Here is a 5589-nt window from a genome sequence, read left to right on the forward strand (position 1 = left end):
GATAGTGAAAAAGTACACCAGTAAGTCCTCAAGAAGCTGAGTGTGCAAAATCATTTGTTTCTGGCTTCACTTAAGAACTTAGCATGGAAGGGAGGAAAGCCTCCATCCCTTGACTCATGGGAGATGTTGATACTGAGCGGCAAGCCAACAATTACATGTCAAGATGAATGACATGAGGTGGAGGCCAAAGTAGAGGTTTTGAGGACCATCAGAATGGATGATTTCATGGAAACCAAGGCCTAACCAGAATGTCAGGAGCAAAAGACAGAAGGAGAGGAGGTTCCTTGAGTAGAAAAGATCTGTAGCATCTTACTGGCCAGGACAACTTAGGTCACCTGCAGTACTGTAACCAACCGTCTCCTTCCCTGGGGTCAGAGCACTGGTCAGAGCTGTCTCCTAAAGCCAGAGCTCCTGGCACTAGGCTGGACTTTGGGAAGCTCTCTATTTGTCTTCTGGTGTTCCCAAGAAGCCAGATCCCTAATATTTACAAGTAAGTATCTAGATAAGTCTGCCATATAGGAACGCATGGCTTTATCAGAGAACAATGGAAAGTAAGGATATTTATAAATGTCCTCTTTACAGATCTCCTATGTTCAAGTTACTACAGGTGATAAGTCTTACAATAGAAATAGGTATTTATTTATATTAAGATCAACTTCTTTATTTCCTCAAGGGACTCAGAGAAGAAATTTCTCCTCTGTCTCAGTACCGAGAACAGTTTTGCTTCTTCCAAGCAGCTCTCTTGCTTTTATGGTATTTGTGCTGTGAATCATGTGACAAATCTTGTTCCCTGCTACTAATCAGAGCAGATCTAAATTTGTGACGATACAGCTATATAGAATACAGTTTTTATGGTATGCACTTGGAATTCTGACTTTTTAAATCTTACTTTACTCCAAAATTTCAATTTAGTTACTCTGACTTTCCCTTAATTCAATTGGAAAATCTCCTTTTCTTTTGCTTTGTTGTTGCTGTTGTTGTTGTGTGTGTGTGTGTGTGTGTGTGCGCGCACGCATGCGTATAACTTGTTATACATTCTATATTTCATGATTCACCACTAATTCTTTTGGGAATGAGCCAGTATAAGAAAATAATGAGATATAATGAAATAAAATAGGTTTTACGCCTTCTGTATATCTAGGAATTTCTTTAACTGGCAATTTTAAAGCTTTAGACATTGATGAAAGAAATTGAAGAAGACATAAATAAATGAAAAGGTATTCCATCTTTATGGACTGGAAGAATTAATCTTGTTAAAATGTCCATATTACCTAAAGCAATCTACAGATTTAATGCAAAATTCCAATGGCTTTTCTCACAGAAATAGAAAAAACAATTCTAAAATTTGTATGGAACCACAAAAGACCCCAAATAACCAAAGCAATCTTGAGAAGAATGAAGCTAGAGGCATCACACTTACTGATTTCAAACTATATTACAAAGTGATAGTAAGCAAAACAGTATGGCATTGGCATAAAAACAGACCCATAGATCAATGGAACAAAATAGAGAGGCCAGAAATAAACCCGTGCATATATATAGTCAATTCATTTATAAGATAAGAGCCAAGAATATACAATGGGGAAAAGAGAGTCTCTTCAATCAATGGTGTTAAAAAAGATGGACAGCCACACGAAGAAGAATGAAACCGGACCCCTATCTTATACCATACACAAAAATCAACTCAAAATGGATTAAAGTCGCTAATGTAAGACCTGAAACCATAAAACTCCTAGAAGAAAATGTTGGAAGAAAGCTCCTTGACATTGATCTTGGCAATAAATTTTGGATTTGGCACCAAAAGCAAATCCAACAAAAGCAAAAATAAGTAAGTGGAACTACATCAAACTAAAAAGCTTCAGCACAACAAAGGAAACCATCAATGTAATGAAAAGACAACCTATAGAATGGGAGGAAATATCTGCAAACCACATGTCCAATGAGGGATTAATATCCAAAATATACAAGGAATTCATACAACTCCATAGCAAAAAAACAAACAGAAAACAAAATAACCCAACTGAAAAAATGGGCAAAGGACCTGAATAGACATTTTTACAAGGAAGACTTACAAATGGTCAACAGGTACATTAAAAGGTGCTCAACATCACTAATCATCAGGGAAATGCAAATCGAAACAACAAGGAGATAACACCTCACACCTGTTAGAATGGCTATTATCAAAAAGACAAGAGATAACAATTGCTGGTGAGGAGGTAGATAAAAAGGAACACTTGTACACTGTTGATGGGAATATATACTGGTATAGCCACTATGGAAAACAGTATGGAGATTCTTCAAGAAATTAAAAAATAGCTCTTTTACCAGTGACGTGCCAACATGGGCCGCATTCGCACCAAGACCATGAAGAAGGCGGCCCAGGTCATCATTGAGAAGTACTACACATGCTTCAGCAATGACTTCCACACCAACAAGCACGTGTGTGAGGAGATCGCCATCATTCCCAGCAAGAAGCTCTGCAACAAGATCGCAGGCTATGTCACCCACCTGAGGAAGCGCATCCAGTGAGGACCTGTGAGAGGAATGTCCATCAAGCTGCAGGAGGAGGAGAGGGAGCAGAGGGATAACTATGTTCCTGAGGTCTCAGCCCTGGATCAGGAGATCATTGAAGTAGATCCTGACACTAAGGAAATGCTGAAACTCTTGGACTTTGGCAGTCTGTCCAACCTGCAGTTCACTCAGCCTAAAGTTGGGATGAATTTCAAAACACCATGTGGAGCTGTTTGAAAAAGCTTCTGGAAAGCAAAGGAAACCATCAACAAAATGGAAAGACAACCCACCAACTGGGACAAAATATTTGCAAGTCATTTATCAGACAAGGGGTTGATGTCCAAAGTATATAAAGAACTCACACAACTCAACAACAACAAAAAAAACAACCCAATCAAAAAATGGGCAGAGGATATGAACAGACATTTTTCAAAGGAAAATATACAGATGGCCAGCAGACACATGAAAAGATGCTCAACGTCACTAAACATTAGGGAAACACAAATCAAAACTACAACGAGACATCACCTTACACCAGTCAGAATGGCTATAATTACCAAGACAAAAAGCAGGAAATGTTGGATAGGATGTGGAGAAAGGAGAATGCTCATACACTGCTGGTGGAAATGCAAACTGGTACAGTCACTATGGAAAACAGCATGGAAATTCCTCAAAAAACTAAAAATAGAAACACCATATGACCCAGCTATCCCTCTACTGGGTATCTACCTAAACAACTTGAAATCAATAATCCACAGTAACATATATTCCCCTATGTTCATTGCAGCACTGTTCACAATAATCAAGACATGGAAACAATCCAAGTGCCCATCGACCAATGATCGGATAAAGAAGATGTGGTATATATACAATGGGATACTACTCAGCCATAAAAAAAGACAAAATCATCCCATTTGCGACAACATGGATGGACCTGGAAGATATTATGCTAAGCGAAATAAGCCAGGCAGAGAAAGACAAACACCATATGACTTCCCTCATGTGCAGAATATAAACAAACACATGGACAAAGAAAATGGCTCAGTGATTACTATGGGAAGGGGGATGGTGGGTGGGCATAGGTAGTGAAGAGGAGCACTTGTGTGGTGACAGACAAGAAATAATGTACAACTGAAATTGCACAATGATGTAAACTATTATGAATCTCAATTTTAAAAATTTAAAAAAGAATAGAATTTCAAAAAAAAAGAAATTAAAAAATAGAACTATCATATGATCCCACAATCCCACTTCTGGGTACTTATCCAAAGGAAATGAAATCATTGTCTCGAAAGGCTATCTGTATTCCCATGTCCATTGCAGCATTATTCACAATAGCCAAGATATGGAAGCAACCTAAGTGTCCATCTATGGGTGAGTGGATAAATAAAATGTGATTATATTTTAAGACAGATTGCATGATATCACTTATATGTGGAATCTTAAAAGAAAAAAGTCAAACTCACAGAAACATAGAGTAGAAAAGTGGTTGCCAGGGCCTGGGGGTTGGGGAAATAGGGAGAGGTTGGTAAAAGAGTACAGACTTTTGGTTATAAGATGAATAAGGTCCACAGATCCAATGTTCAACATGGTGACTAGAGTTGCTAACACTGTATTGTACAAATGAAATTTGCTAAGAGAGTAGAACTCAAACGTTCTCACACACACACAGAGGGTAAATATGTGAGGTGATGGGTGTGTTAATTAATTCGAAGGGGGGGATCCCTTCACAATGTATCCATATGTCAAATCAGCACATGGGACACTTTAACTTTCTTACGGTTTTGTCAATTATACCTCAATAAAGCTGAAAATAAAATAAAATATAGACTGCAAAAATAGTAATAAAACCACAGTCTTAAAGCGTCAAAATCTCTGGAATCCTCTTATTTCATTTTTCAAACCAAACACACACTTCCCATATTTTCTTCCTCTTATCAAATTGAATGTCTTATTTTGGAGGATGCTTTTGTGGTACATTGATATCATGGTACCCTTAGTGTCTTGGGAAATTATCATGAGTTTATGAGATATTCACAAAATCCCACTAGCTTGTAAATTTCATGAGGACAAGAGCTGCTGTTTCGCTTACCATTGAATTCTCTACATCTAGCACAATGCCCAGTAGGCACTCAAAATCATTTGTTGAATGAACAATCCTACTACTGGGCTATTGCCTTGCCATCAGAATGGATATTGGGAAACAACTATTGGTTTCTGTAGCAGCAAAGCATGGCAATGCCAACTAAAGACTTAGAAATAATAATACTTTTGAAGTTTGGAATTGTGGTTTGGAGGAATCATTACAGTTAATCAGTAAAAAAGCTTAATAGCTCTAATTCCCCCAAACTCTTCTATATACATTTCATTTGAATCATCTTGGACCTTCCCTTCCTATTCCCCACCTCAATTCCAGGGAAAGAAAATACAATTCCATATGTCCCATTTTTCTCTGCCTCCTTGTTTAAAACTTAGCAGTAAGTGCTAGGAAGCCAAGATTTGGAGTCTCTGAGAGTTAAAATGGGAAAAAGCATGAAAAAGACCATGATCTATTTTCCCTAAGCCCGTTGATCTTCCTGAGTTCCTACTGTCAACGGATTCTCCTCAGCAGGTTTCATTTCAATCCATTGCCAACTAGTATGTATGGAGTCAGCATGAATGTATAAATCACATCACGGCTAAGTGCAGAGAATATAAGTGGCTCAAAATGGTAACCAAAGACATTAAAGTCAAAAGCACTTCAGATTTTTGTGACCAAGTCACTAAAGAAAGCATTCCTATAAAATGAAGGGGTAGGTTGGAAAAAAAATCAGAGTAGTGAGGCTTTTTTTTCTTTTTTTTTAATTGTGCAAAAAATAAAAGGGGGATATTAAGGTTTTGCTTGTCAGGGAATTTTTGTTGAAAGATACTCCAGTGATTTGTTCTTTTCTTTTGGTTTAGTTTGGTTTGGGTTTTTTGCTGGCACTTCAGTGAACTGAAGAATAGAATAATCTCTGAGTAGAAGAGGGACTTGAGATCTCACTCTTAATTGGTTCATCTCTCACCATGAGCATGATGCAACAGAGGGGAAAAAGTATA

General features: G+C 37.7%; 1 pseudogene; it reads left to right on the top strand.

The window, feature by feature from the left end:
- The first annotated feature begins 2340 nt into the window (after positions 1–2340).
- Positions 2341–2748, top strand: LOC111771831 (small ribosomal subunit protein eS17-like; annotated as a pseudogene).
- The last annotated feature ends 2841 nt before the right edge of the window (positions 2749–5589 follow it).

This window comes from Equus caballus, chromosome 16 (genome assembly GCF_041296265.1).
Source record: "Equus caballus isolate H_3958 breed thoroughbred chromosome 16, TB-T2T, whole genome shotgun sequence".
NCBI classification, from domain to species: domain Eukaryota; kingdom Metazoa; phylum Chordata; class Mammalia; order Perissodactyla; family Equidae; genus Equus; species Equus caballus.